The following is a 15368-nucleotide window of genomic DNA, read 5'->3' as shown; positions in this document are numbered from 1 at the left end:
CCTATCGCACGGATTATCGTGTTACATCCCTCCGAAATTAGTCTAGACCATATTTATTTACTCGTCGAAATTTGTCGGGGTTATCACGTTTTATGTGAGTGAAGAAAGTACAAGGGAATATCTTGCGTCAATTAAAATAAAACTGATAAACCTGCGTTTAGCCTCGCACGAACTCAACGGAATTCTTTCGTGACACAGACATTTGAAGAACCGACTTGTTACGATCTTCCAGGTCGAAAGCTGGACGAGTCCCGGCGCGTACAGGTGTCTCTAATGTCGGTACTTTATCGTGATGATAATAAATTCGTGCAACCGTAAAAGACGTTCGTTTCCGATTGTTATCGCGAAGCGACGTGATTTATCGCTAATGGATTCAGTTTAACCGTGGGGTCTTCATCCAACGGTTCGTACATAGTCTACCAGTAAAAACTGGAGGGTAATTAGGGGATCGTATCCGTCTTCCTGGCGTTATATACCGGAGGACCGTTTCGCGGCGTCTTGTTAATAATACGCATCCAATTAGCGGCTTCGCAGCGTGGGGGCTACGTCACCGGGACTCATTTGTCAACCGAGGGCCTTCCCCCGCGGTGATGAAAGCCATATTGCACCTAAACTTTCTCCGCTCGTCTTCGATTATACACAGGCGTCCTTGTAACACGCGAGGTAAGCCGATCAGAATGGGGTTGAACGTCGCGGGGGCTTCCACCATCGGACGGTGAAACTTTAATGTAACATCCATCGTCCTCCGTGGTGGGAAGCCGCGATGTCGTGCGTTCAAAAATGCTGACAATTAATTTCTCGCGTTATTTTTGCGGTAGACGAATGGACTTTAAAGAGACGTATGCGAGAGGTTTTTTTTTAGAGTTTCAAGGTTGTAGGTAAGGTTCGACTAACTAAAAGTTGTGGTAGTTCTTTCCTCAGCGCTCGAATGGTACGATGAAATGGTACACGCGAGACACAACTGTATTGTATTATTAATAGAGGTACGAAATTGATAGAGTTAGTTGGTAGCAAAATGTTCCAAACGGTGTACCAGAGTTGTTTCAGTTAAATGATACGCTAATACGAACACACAAGCGCGCTTCTAATTAGGATCTAATTGAGCAGAGTCAGGATAAATATTACAAGTTTGTTTAACGTTAATTGAAAGTAATTATATTCCTAACTTTCTACGGGACAAATGAATTTCTAATACCTGCGGAAGTTCAGCGGCTGCACGCGCGTCCAATTTTCAACCCCCGTGAGCGGGGGTGGTATCGTTGGGTGTATGGGCGTGGATCGCAGAATGCGGGAAACGCGATCGTTTAAACTAGTTGCTCGTAACAGATGCTTGCATAGAATAAGCTATTCGCATCGTATACCTCATTTTTTCACCCTGTACCATCAATTTTACTAGAGCGATGAAATGTGTAATATAATTCTCAATATTGTTTTGAAGAACAACGGCTACCGAAATATTGGCAAAGATCTAAGTAAGAGAAATGGCAGCTAATAACGAGGGAAGCAGTAAACCATTCGCTCGTCACAGTTTGTTATCGCAACGTCGCAGCTAGCAAAACAGCGGCCTTTGCATAAACCCGTGCGACGGTCGCGTTGATGTACACCGGGACATCAAAGCTCCAGTTTTCAAATAAGAAGCGATCCACCCGGGTAGGTTCTAGGGGGATCGACGACTCGTGAAACGCGTTCCTACGGCCGAAAGTGCAAACCAATAAATTATGCCAGAGACGGGCGTAAATACACACGGGGCTCGATTACCTTGAACTTAAAGGAACAGCGTGGCAGAGAGGATGAGAAAGGAGAAAGAGGAGCGAAATGACGGACGTGCTCTCCGCGAGAGAAAGCCGACTACTTTTAGCGTGGAAATAAATAGGCGCCATGTTGTGCAAGGGAAGGTATTTAAAAATAGTCCAGGACGATTCGACGGAGGCAATTTCAAAGTATATCCCGGTCCCGATGGCTTATAGTCGTTAGCTTCGAGGAAGAGACTAATTAAAAAGCCGTAAAGGAAGTGGCGTACGTGCGCCACGGAAATCTTTGCCTCTACTGAAACCCTCGTCGAAAAATGGCCCCGGATTTCGTGGGTGGAACGAAGACGTTTCGCCTCAAACGGTAGTAGCCGCGAATTTCCACACTTCCAAATGCTTTTCCGGCATTCCTTCAGTAATCATCGAGCGAATCTCTGCCACGAGGCAATTAAGCGCGGTTTCCGTGAGGCCAAAGGCGACGACGATTAAACGGGACGACCTCGAAAACGGTGAGGGATATTTTTGGAGCGGCCCTAAATTTCAAACCGAGCCGCTCCTCGCGCGATTAACAACACGTTGCGAGCGATTTGTCGGCGTTCCAGCACGAAGAAGCATCGCCACGGTCCTCGACGTAAACGAGCGTTACTATTTTTGTGCGTTCTTCCATGGGATACCTCGATGGGGATCTCGAAGCGCGATTAACGCTTCCAGAAGCGAGAAGGCAAGGCTCTACGCGTCTCGCCATGCATTTAGAGGATCAATTTTACAACGGGGTATTATGCTGTACGTGTCACGTTCGCACAGTTGTTCTTTTGCCTCGAGGAGAACACTTTGCCGTGGTTAAGTTCTCTATGGATGATCCTCGCGCGGTAGGAAGTATTTCTGATTCAAATTAACTCTAACAGCGTACAAGGGTTTAGAATCAGTTTGATTCGATCGACCAATCGTTTTTCAAGTCGTAGAAAAAGTTGATTCTGAGCCAAGTTGTTCAGCAACCACGTGCATTAACTTTTAAACAGGATATGCGCGTAATAAGATCGAGGAACTGAGGTTAAAGCGCGATTTTTATGCATCTACATTTTTATATATCGAATATCGACAGCGGCTCCAAAATTTCGATTGCTTAAGTTCAGCCAATTTTAATATAATGGAAAATAGGGAGCGACTCGGAGGGGTGAGCGTAGAGGATGAAGGATAGGGGACTGTATAAGCGCGGAGTACTTAGTGGGGTGTAAGAAATTCAATTGCCCCGTATAATATCACGAGCGGAGAAGGCAGAGAAGCAATCAGAAAAAGCCGCGGGCGATGGCTAAACGATCTGCGCAACGAGTTTATCCGTCTGAAGCCTGGGCCCCTTTTGCTCGTCTTTTCGCGCGTTCTTTGTGCCTACTATACACGTGATATTTGTCGCCACGTATCCAGCCATGATATTACACTTTTATGATAGCTCACATCTCGTTATTACACGCATCACTCGTCATGGACGTGAGCCTCGCGAATCGTCACCGTATGCCGCAGTAGTTACGAGTAGCAGATACATGCATATAAGTACAAGACTCGTGATGTTTCTTATCCGTTTGGTCGTACCAGAAATTACTTTCTCCCGAGTCGTTGTTATTGCGGGCAGATATAATCGCTTTGGAGTGATCGTGTGGTTTAATTTCGAGATGACTCCGAATGCGAGAGGAACGTTTCCATTTGGCGCGGCGTCTTCGCGAAAAATCGGCTTGCAATTCGACCAAGTATCCGCGATACTTCGCACGGTGGATGATACGTACGCTCCTCTGATTTCGAAGGTATATTTGTACATGAATAGGTGGAAACATCAATGCGTGCATATTGCGTTGGGAGTGGTTTTAGCGGCGAAAAAAGCGATATCAAATCAATGTTCAATAGCTTCGAACATGCGGGCATAGAAAGGGATTGCCAGCTATTTGATGTTTCCGTGAATGTATCGATGTTATCAATTACGCGGTGTGTACCGAGCGCGTAGAAATTCACGAGCGGATTGTAGTTTTTGGTACCAGCATTCTGGGACGATCGTTAGCCAATTGGTTTCACAATTTCCATCTTTACCATTTTACTTTATTGTTGTACGTCAGGGAAAGTTGTAACTCGAGATTGAGAAAAACTGGAGACACGAAGTCTCCGCTCCTACGGTACGATACATATGTATTTTTAACGCGGTCCGTTTTTACTCTCCCCGTTAGTCGAAGAGTTTTTTGATCGAACCTCGAGGAAACGAGCGTTAGCTTCGGCTTAGAGGGAAGCCGAACAAAAGAAAAAGTCCGGCAGCTCGAAAGACCTCGACCAGTTTTCAGTATCGCATTAGCTCGATCAGGAATGCCCGTATCTCCGCTCCATCGGCCTGCTGTCAGCGAGCTCTATCCCGATGAATGTTTAATGTGAATTTAAGACTCGTCCCGTCCCCAGGTGCCCTCTCCTCCTGGTAGTCGTCAGCTACGTTTTCCGTTCGTTGTCACGTTTTGGTGGTTTCGGTATAAATTCGCTCGTGGCCGCGCCGGTCATAGTCACGCGAGAGCACAGCGTCATGGACGAGGACACCGTAACCCTCCTGAGGGCGGAGGGGATAAATTTACATTCAACACGGGCGAATTATACCGTTGCGAGAAGCAGTGGTTAGGTCTCGCGTTCTTGTCAGATGCCAGAATCGGCTGTGAAACGTACCATTTTCTGTTACTTGCAATCATCCCCTATTTATCCCCTCGTATAACGCGGCAATCGCAAGTGAAAGAATTGTAGTGCGAACGAATCAGTATAAATGTTGAATGGAATAAAATTAGTAAAATTCGCATAACGAAACGTATTTGCCGTGTCGCGGGGACCGCCTGCTGTACAGGTATAAACAGGTAGAAGGGGTGAATCGTCGACTCTCGTCGCACGACTCGCGTTGGAGCACAGTCGTTGGGTAGAACGACGAGGGCGGGTGTCGGCCGTCTGACGTTGCTATTTACGATCCTGTTGACGCCTAAGCACATGAAATAATATCGCGTGGTGCCAGTCGGGCTGGCCCGCGGATAAGAATTATTGTGCCGGCCGCAAATAGACAGCCGCATGTACGTGTGTGTGCGTGCGCGGGCGGAACGAGTAGAATGAATTCGCTCGTGCGAAGTAGATCAAAGGGAGTACGGATATAAACGAAAGGTGGGAAAGGCTCGTTTTCACGGGTCCGCCACGCTGGAAGAATTTTAATTATCCGCAGTTGTAGTCGTTCTACGTACATGTTACCGAGTAGCGATAGGCAAAAGCGGGACTAGGGCTCGAATAACAATGAGTACTTACATAGTATTATCTTTTCGACGAATTGTCATTTCTCCCTTTTATCTTTCTGCTTGTTTAGCCTTTTCAAGACTCGCGATACGTACCGAGTATACTTTTGCAAAGAAATTAGAAAGTCCATTCTGCGGGTTAAATCGAGAATTGTCATTGATTTTTGCTGTTTGTGGCGTTGCAGACTATCATCGCCGCGAGGTGGATTTGTTTTGGAGAGCAAAGTGGATGGAAGCGTCGGATTAACAAGCTGATAGAATATTCCAACGCGAATCATTCCAGGACGCGGTACTGGATGGCCCAGGAGGAAGATAAAAGAAGCTCGCATCACGGAACAAGCGGGTGTTTATCACGCGAGTGAATGATTACGGCGACGCGGTGAGTATTATATGCATTTATTATCCGCGCGTACGGAGGCTGCATGTAGACGTGAAAAGGACAAGTTGCGCGCGTTACGCTATACGTAAAGACCAACATAAATTATCCGCGTAATGCGGACGAGGGAGCGTAATAATAACATTGTCGAGTTGCGAGTGAGAATACACCACCAGGTTTCCCTCGGCATTCCCATTCCACACCGTGGCTCCCAGTTGTCTCAAGGGATTAGCTCGCCTCGTGGAGCCCATGCTATACGTCTCGTGTTTCCGCTCCACTGTCTCAAGAAGTCAACCTCGAAAGGTTCAGCCTAGATAGCTCGCTTTCGTGGCCTCTGTGTGCTCGCGTGTGTGCGTCAGCACGCGTGTACCACCCACACGCGGCACACACGTTCACATTATTCGTTGGCGACGTACGAGCTTATGTTTCGCTCTCAGAACCGGTCGAACCTTTCCGAAATTCGCGTCGTATAGGTATCTACTCCAAGACCCGACTAAAGCTAATGCCCCTCGGAAGGACCGTGACTAACGGCTGTGTCATCGGATTTCACGAGTTTTCGATCCTTTTTTTCCATTCGATGCGTCCGATTTTTCGATTGATAAGCGCCGCTGTTCCACCTCGCGACATCCTCGAACCCCCGTCGGATTTACGTCGTCGTGCCGATCCTTTTTTTCCCTCGGTGATTTTAATTAAAATCGTGAATCGCGAAGGTAGCGTATCGTCTGGTAGCGCGCGCGATCGTCGGTCAAAGGAAAAAAGGAACAGGCGACGGGCGAGAATTGTTCGCGCGGGCTCGACGCGATAATTTGTTGCTCGATACCGGTTAGACCAGGGGCGAGTTGATCGTTCGAAATAATTAAAATTCCGTTCAACTGGAACACGGTGACGGGCCTGGTAACGGACGACGCATTCGGCTAATAGTGCCGCGACCCTTGCGACGCGACGATTTATGAAACCGGCCGCTCCGAAATCTGTCCTGTTACGCGCCGTTCGATCGAAATAAGTATGGCGTCGTCTATTTGCACGCATCGCTGCCCGATCGGTTTAGAATTCTTTTCCTCCCGCTGCCTTATATCCTGGCCCGATCATAAAATCAACGGCTATAAATTAACATCGAGCTCCGGTGTGGTATCACCGTATCGCACAATGCGATCGACGCTTATGATATGTAAATATATAAACGTTGCGTCCTATGCCCGCGACTATATTTGTCAGACAATACAGTCGTAAGCGGTTTCTGCACGCGGTTTTTCCGCGTTACTTTCCACTGTCGTACGCTACGTGACGGCTATTATGTGCAAAACGCGATCGCGAATCACGATTTCACGATAAGTTTGTTTGCCATTATTTACTGGGTCGAACCGCTCCGGCTGTCATAAGAATCCTTTTGTTTGTCTCTTTTTCGCGACGGAACTTGCGACAATGCGTTTATTCAGCGCGGAACCCCCGGCAATGTCTCTGTTCGAGCGAACGACAGGTCGGACAAGTTCTCTTTTCCCGTTCAAGGGGGTAAAAAGTTGTCCCGACTTCCTTGCGACAGAATTATTCCGGGAAACGACGTTAATGAATTAATGTTCATTTTCTCAGTTATTTCGCAGTTAGTTGAATTTAAATTGTCCGCTTCGACGTAAACGGTAATTATTAGTGTTTGCAGCTTTTATTCCGTCATTTTATTGTTTCATTTCGTACAATAGACAATGAACACGTCGTGCCCCACATCGTGCCACGTTGTCCTCGTCTCTTTTTCGGGATGCAGGTTCACTTCGTTACCGGGTTTAAACGGCTCGTCGTGTGATCCCGAGCATCGGATAAAAATGCTACTCGCGCAACGGACGGCTCCGTTTGGATTCATATAATGACCTCAACATTTTTATTGTTGCTCCGTAAGTTGATGCACGATGTAGATTCGAATTAAAAATTTAAATCAGCTGCTGCATCGCAACCATTGATCTTCGATGAGGGAATAGATTCATTTTAATCGAAAATCTATTCCTTTGGATCGTCCATCGGTAAGATGGAATAAAAATGAGCCGTATTATTCATTCATTCAACGATAGGTACGATCGAGTTTGATAAAAAATTGATTGGTCACTAGTTCGAATTTTCTACGTCACGCACCCGGTTCGTTATTCAATCTCACCCCCGAACCTACTCTCTATTTCCTCTTATATTTTCCGTATTTCCCTTTGCTTTTTTGATAGATCGTGGAACCATTAAAATAGAATCAAATTATTAAAATTATCACGAATTTTCCGAGGCGTGTCGGATATATGTAAAAAATGATAATTAAAATTATATCACCGTAGTGCAGTTCCCTAATATTTTTCCTACCGCCTTCCACTTTGAACGGCCTGAATTTTTTAAAACACGATAATATTCTGGCTGAGGATTTAAAAAATCTGAATAGTATCGTCGTATCGTGGACTCGAAGTTGGACGGAGATATTCATTTCCGTTGTTTAGGTTTCATTTCGTGGCTGACTCGAGCCGAATTCGTTTCGATCATTCTATCCGCTCCCCAACCGTGACGTATACCTTGTGGCTAGCCACGGCAAGGTGCATTTATTTTCATGTAAATATGCTTCTCGCTTAGTAGCACCACGAAAAGGGGACGTCAATCAAAGCGATAAGTATGCGGGCTACTTCAAAGCGAATACTGATTGTAAGTTAAAGCAGCCAGGCCCGTAAGTCGCCCGGGACATTGTTAAAAAGCTCGGGCCACAGGAGAGACTGTTCACTGTCGGAGGGCAACTCGATAAATGCCTCGTGTTCCCTGGATAAAGACCTCTGTCAAAGTTGGCGCATGCAATAAACCTTTAGTCAAAACCACCGAGCACAATGGATCCGATCTTACCGGTGCTTTCGTTGTACGAACGTTCCTTCTAGAACCTGTTGTCGTTTAACCATTTTTTATATCCCGCCATCGAATAAGTGCTTCTATTAAAAGGAAGAATGGGGCGAGAAATTTTTGAACCGGAATTTTGTTTAATTGCAGTTCCTTGCTACGAGCGCGCGTAGTTATGTTGAGACGTAACTTCCAGGTCGTACGGGATGAGACAAGGGAACAGGATCGAAAAGGATACGGCACATTCTTAAGAGATATTTATAAAGTAAAAGCTCGACGTAAAAGTAGATTTACTTGGGAGTAATTTCAATGTATCGCGTTCAAAAGAAGCCAGTGAATTATTCAAAATTCAATACTTGAAAGATGCGTTTCGCATCGGTTTGTTTACGAGGTGTGCAATGCGCGAGCTGTACCTTTTAAACTTGCTTACTGTTCACAAAGGATGCAGTTCGCTCGGTTCGTTTCTTTCTCGTCCCCCATCGATGCACGCAATTTCCATGACCCGGCTGCACCTGTGTGCGAGCGGATTCTTTTTTCTCTTTAAAAAACTTTAATCTTTCCTCCGGGTTCGTGTCTCTTTGAAAGCGTAAAATGGAATGAATTCCTGACAAATCCTGAAAACGTCAGCCGACCGCGGTTTTTCATATTTTTCTCTTTCCCCCTGTCTCCCTCCCCGGCTTTTCCCGAGGACAGAAAGACCAGACCATGCATTCATTAGGCGCGTTCGTTACGCGCGTTTAATCGATTAAAGACGATCGTTTGAAGTTCTGTTTTTCAGCTCCTCCCTCACCATTGATCGGAGAGAGAAACAGAGGGAGGCCTGGTTCCGAGTAACGCGAAAATTCAACTTTACCTTCCACGCGTCCCTCGAATAAAATGATTTGCCCTGGCAAACACGTAATTAATATCGATGATAATTAGAAGCACATATTTACTTGTCGCTAGGGAATTATATAGGCGAGGTATACGGACTGGCGAAACGGTGAGGACGATATTTAGGTCGGGAGAACTATGTACGCATCCATTTTCACGTGTGTTGGAGCCTTTGAGAGAGCTGCCCGGTGACCACGGTAGCGTTCGTGATTTTTGGTCTATTTACATTTAAAATCGAGTGAATATCGAGAGATCTATTTATTGAGCCTGCGGACACGCGGCGGACGAGATAAATTTCACGCGGACCCGGTACGCGATCATTCAACGATATTGGAAAAACCATTTTTCACTTTTTTCCTCCCTACGCCCACCACCCGAGCACCACCTACCTACCCACCTATCCATTCCTGGTCGTCGAAAGTAAACACAGGTTGGTCAACCCGTTTTATAGTAAACAACTTCCACTCCGTTTTTCGAGCGTTCCGGACTTGTCATTGTATGTCCGTGAGGTTCGAGTTATCCACTCTATAAATTAAACTGCGAAATAAAAAACAAAATAAAACGGAGGGAGAACAAAAACGGGAAAAAGAGGGTAGAGAAAAAAAATATTGCCGGGGAAGATATCGCGCGCGGTATCGACAGTTTGTTCCTCTCGCCTGGTAGCCATACGTTTCTTTTTTATTTTTTTCGATTTTTCGTTCTGTAGCGGCGATAACGTTACTCCCCTTTTTTTTTTACCCCGCTCCGAAACGGACAATTAAAATTCACGTAAAGGAATTTTTATTCCCTTCCCGGCGTCCATTCTGTTCTTTGTCGCGTGGTCCGTGACATATTATACCGGTACGTACGGGATGAGGCTGTTTGAAGGTGGACAAGCTAAGAGGCACGAGGAGAGAGAGAAAAGCGGTAGTAGCGTGACACGGGACCAACCGTAATACTATTTCAAGTTCCGCGGCGCACGGACGTCGTGCCACGTGGCATTACTGCTTAATGTCACGTACCGATTCCCTTACCGACGTGTGACTAAGAACGAGCCAACCGCGAGCGTTCTAAAAATCCTTGAACAGGCCCGGAATACGAATTACTAAACGCTGTTATTCCCTCTGAGTTAGCTGCGGGCGCGCGTCGCGGCCGGAACGATTTTTCTCAGGAGGGCAGGAAAATTTCATGCGATCAAAGGCGGGCCGATACGCGGCCTCCCGGTTTCGGAATATTCAAACGCTGCCTCGCATGCATACTTCATCCACGTTTTCCGAGAATTCCGTTTATTATTGAAGCGTACGCGGCCACCCCGATCGCCGCCGCCTCGCGATTCAAAACGAAAAATCCGGAATTAATTTTCTCGCGGAAATCACGTTCGCGCGCTCTTGTTTCAATTGAAAAAATTTACAGGGGAAAAAAGCGCCGTTGAATTCCGTCGAAACAAAAAGGAGGATACGCAGGATTTTTACGCAACGATATTATTTTTCGTTCCTCGTTCGCTCGCGATTATCCGGGTTGTCGTTCGTTTTGTACGCGTACGCGTTCTTCGAATAGCAATCCATGGAAAAGTATCGCAGTGAAAATAATCCCCGGCCCGATTCGGATCTTATCCAATTTGCATGCGCAACGACGGCATTCGCTTAATGAATCAGCTAATCCTAATTCGGATCGAATCTAATCTAGCCTAGACGCCTCGATCCGCGCATAGCTCAGACGTAATTCGGGTCCATTTTGGTGGGACGTTCGCTGCAAAATGTAGCGAACTCGCAGTTTTTCTCTTCTTGACCGCTTGGCTGTCACACTCGACCGAGCACCGTGTATAGCGTGCCACTAAATTGATCCAGCGGTTGCAGTTGAATCCGACGATTTACTGTCTGCGCCGGGATTAAGGGTCGTACGACGGTCGTGGCGATACAAAGGATTCGATTCATTAAAAAGCACGCGCGTGTAATCGGGCAGGAGTAAGGGAAGGAGGTCGGCGTGGACGAATTCAGAGGAAAAGAAACGGTCGTATACCGTGAGAGCAATTTCTCGGTCTAATCGACGTCGATCGATCCGCACTCGACGTATCCGTTGCCCCCTCGAGTGCTAACGAACGGATCGCGGCGAACGAGTTTCTGGTACCGTGGGCCTCTCGTGCCGGGTATCGTCGTTTCAAACGACGCGATGGAGAGGCCGTGAGAAGGAACGAGAAGCGAGAGAGAGGGCATCGTGGCCTCGTAAAAGGTCGTCGTGGCGTGGCGAAGATTCGTACGAAGTGGGTGTCGAGGCATCTACTGGGTGGCGAGGCCAGACGAACAAGGGACCTGGTGGGGGATATATGATTACAGGAGACTGTGTATTCAGTCCGGGTAGTTGTCGTTTCAAACACGAGGCACGTAGCATATTATCATCGTTACGCAGTGAGGACTGAGGCCGTTCGTTGATACAACTTTGGTACACGGCCATTCGTGGCCTTACAACCCCGTCTTCCATCAGTTATACCAGCCTGGATACCATGGAACTCATGAATAAGGCAAACTCCGCCGTTATGTCTCCATTCCGAAACGCCCTCTCACGAAACTTTTCGATGGTCTCTCCGTCCCTCCCCCTCCCTTTCCACCCTGTCATTCCTTTAACAATGGGCTATCAAAATGCATTGCTGTTTGGCGGAGGAAACCGAGCTTACCCGGGGTATAGGGCCTGACAAGGAAATTTGTGAAGAGCCACCACCTTTGGAGTTTAAGTCTCCGATCGCGGGGGTGGATCGAGTCGGGACGGAGACGAGTCTTCCAGTTGAGTATCCCGGTTAAGTACAGTCGCGAATGAATCCCCTTGTTTACACGGGGAACTTATTCTTAATCTGCTTACACTTCGAGGCGTCGTTGCTCGGAGTGGTGCAGCTATGAAGATGGAACGTCAGTCTGTCTCCTCTCCGTTCGAGATTGCTAGATCGAGCCATCGTTTTGAAATTTTCGAACGCGTACCGAGTCCCTCACGATGCACACGCCTGTCTTAGCGTGTTCTGGATTAAGCGGGGGAAAGAGGCAAAAGGAAACGAAGAAGAGACGGAGCTATTTCGCGCGATTTCCTCGAGCCAATAGGAGACGCTAGTAAGCACACGAAGTCGGGACAATTTCGATGCAAAGCAGCGAACGCTTCTTGTTAAGCGCTCCAGAGGAAAACGACCGCCGGGTTGTTTTGTCTGTATTTAACCAAACGACCTCGTTATGCATATCAGCCGGCAAAGTAGCGCTTGTAACACGCTCTTCAATTAAACGGCGGGTTGAACGATCCAGCCATCCTTTTTGATGAATTTCCACGCCTCACGACTGATCGTGTGTGTGTGTACGTCTAGGTATACGTACGCGGCTAGAAAATGGCTCGGTGATGGATTGGTCGACGTCCTCCATCTGACGTTTCTATCTCTGACACTATGCATTACGATCGTTAAGAGCCCCACGGAGAATGGCCTTCCTAATTAACGTAGGAACTGTCTGTTCTATCTTAGTGACTGCGTAGACGGGACGCGATTATTGAATTACAGAGTAGTGGATTATGTTTGCGTCCGAACTCCGTGGCTGACGCGTTCCTCGTTTAGGATGAATCACTTTCAATCACCCTTTAGTTACCCTTTTTCCCGTATCCCGTGTCGAACCGGAGGATATACGGGACGTTCGACGATCAAACGATAAGAAGGGTACGATAAGGGAACGAAAGTTTGGTGTTGTTCCGGGATGAGGTACAAATGGATTAGGTGGTTCATTCTGGAGCTGGTCTGTATTTCGAGGCAGAGTACTAAAGGGTTAACACGGTTCTTTGTTCAACCGCGAAGCATCGTTGGTCAGCGAGGGAAGAAAAATTAGAGGCTACTCGTTTAAATTGTTCCCTTTGTGGTATTAAAACCGGACATCCAGGATTCGTAGACCCCCTGAACTTGATCGAAAATCCGATTAGCCGTGCTCTCGTGATCCGTCTGTGGAGGTAATTAACTAGCCTGCAAAATGCATCGTTAAAGAAAGACGCCGCGGCTGGTTGATAGGAAGGATCCCGTGAGGCGCGCGGGTAATTCGAATTACTTTGGCGCGCGTATGGTATAAAGTGACCATATTCGGTGGCTTTTTCCTAGCCCCGTGAGTTCGTGGAACCGGTTTTCACATTAATCATTATCGTATCTGCCTTTAATAACGAATACAACCGGCCAGTGTCAGCAGGAGCTTTCACGAAGTAAGTGGCAAATAAATTGGCCCTGACTGCATTAATTTCGTTGTCAATTAGATTGTTCGACGTAACGTAATGACTCACATTCCGATTTCCGCGGCCGCATACGAAACGCGATCGTTAATTTTCGTGAAAACGTTATCGCCGTGATTTCAATCTAATGTCCGCGCGCTGTTAACTATACTTATCGGATGTAACCCTTCTCACTTCTATTCTGTCGTTAGTATCCCGATACGGAAGCTTAAAGAACGACCGAGAAAGGGGAGAGAAAAAGGGATCAGGTCGGTGTTTCTCGTTGACGCAGCCCTATTGCAACATTTCGGTAATCGTGCGATTCGATCTGACGATCAACGATGACAGTTGAAACAGATGGCCGGCCGAGGAAAGGAGCAACAACCACGGCGATGATGCGACGCGTGTATAACTAGAGACCTTATCACGGGCCATTTATTTGTCTTTCCAAGGAACGTCACGCCAATCTGTCCCAATTTAAACAACTTTCGTGGACGCTGTTGCAGTTAATAAATAACACGAAGTGGCAGCGCCGGAGCGAGCACGCATACCTCTCTAAAGTGAGGTTAATTTCGCGGTCATTTACCAGCTATATGGGCTCGTTGCCTCTCATTGTCAGCCGGCCAACTTTATTGACAGCAAAAAAGAATCGGGGTAAGCCGTTGCCCGTTCATCAGCTTTAATAGCGATTGCTATTGCCAGTACGAATTCGGCCTCGCAATGCGCTCAACATTGTTGCGTTGCGTGCCTTCCATTCGCCGCGCTCACCTCGTGGATAATGATAATTAAAAGTCAACGATCGCCGGCCAATTTCGATGTAAATCGGCGAATGATTCGATGACCCTCGCCCGGGACGATTTCATTTTTCCGAAATAACTTAATTCCAAGCGTCGCGCATCTCCCGCCGGTTATTCTTCGCGCTCTTCGACCTCACCGCCAGAACTACCTCAGACGTCATTAATCTTTCGCATAACCGAATGACTCTGTACGTTTACGGCGGGGCTACGGTAGCTCGTGGCCAGGAAGGGGTCGTTTAATTAACTTTCTCACGAATTTACGAGATTGCTGGCCGCATACCAGCCAATGGCCGATCAACAAGATCGATATACGTGTGTACCAACGGCGTGCATTAAGCCCGGGCATTAAGGATAAGATTCGCGGCCGGTTAGCGCATATTGTTCTCGGGGCTGAGGCGGAGAGAGAGAGAGAGAGAGAGAGAGAGAGAGAGAGAGTTAGTCCCTCCAGTATCGGTATCCGGCGTAGCTACCCTAAATTATTGCACGAGAGACTTGACTGTGCGGCGCACAAGAGCTTCTCCCAACTATGCTCGTAGCTCGTAGTTTAACAGCGGTCCAGAGGTGCCGATAACTGACCTACTATCTTCCACTTCCGATCTAAGGTACGATGAACTCGGTATACCCCGATCTTAAGACGTTACAACGGTCTGCGAATAGTTTCGAACGGTCTCGTTGTGTATATTATTGAAATACCATCGATGTATCGAAAAGGAGAAGAGAGAGGTGCATGCTCGGGTAAAGTCTCGTGGAAATTTCTCGGAATCGTGGTCCAGGGATGGGATTCGAACGCATGGAACATTCATGAATCCCGATTGAACGCTCGTAATAATGGCCGAGCGGTCCGACAGTGTCGATAACCGACCTAGTAACTTTCTTGCGATATTGTGCATTGGCTTTTGCGACCGGAACGTGTTACCCGGTGTCCAAAAGTGCAGCCACGGCTACCCCGATATTGGCCAGTGTTTCTTTTGACTCCAGTCCCCAGCTGGAAAATAATAACTCACCCCTGAGAGAGCTTGCAAAATGGATGAAGCTTCCGTTCAACGCTGGGAACTGTATACATCGATTTTTCGTTTCCAATTAACACGATGTAAAATTATTCAAGACGCGCGATCCTTTAATTAATTCGAGCAGCGTGGCGTGCAGTAGTTTCTCCGTTTAGAAAAGTATTCCCAATTCGAGCGGCTACAAACCGGCCTCAATTAACACGAAGACGGTGGCAAGGCCTACCGGAAGTTTCAATTGA

At 47.2% G+C, this 15368-nt stretch overlaps 1 long non-coding RNA gene across 1 annotated transcript in view; it reads left to right on the top strand.

Annotated features, from left to right (window-relative positions):
- Positions 1-15368, top strand: part of LOC143424338 (uncharacterized) — a 68540-nt gene that overhangs the window by 15093 nt on the left and 38079 nt on the right. The window contains exon 2 of the long non-coding RNA XR_013101923.1: positions 5224-5417. This is a non-coding gene — a long non-coding RNA (uncharacterized LOC143424338). The remainder of the gene's footprint in view (positions 1-5223; positions 5418-15368) is intronic.

Source organism: Xylocopa sonorina, chromosome 6, assembly GCF_050948175.1.
Source record: "Xylocopa sonorina isolate GNS202 chromosome 6, iyXylSono1_principal, whole genome shotgun sequence".
Classification (NCBI taxonomy): domain Eukaryota; kingdom Metazoa; phylum Arthropoda; class Insecta; order Hymenoptera; family Apidae; genus Xylocopa; species Xylocopa sonorina.
This window is presented reverse-complemented; position numbering and strand designations above follow the sequence as displayed.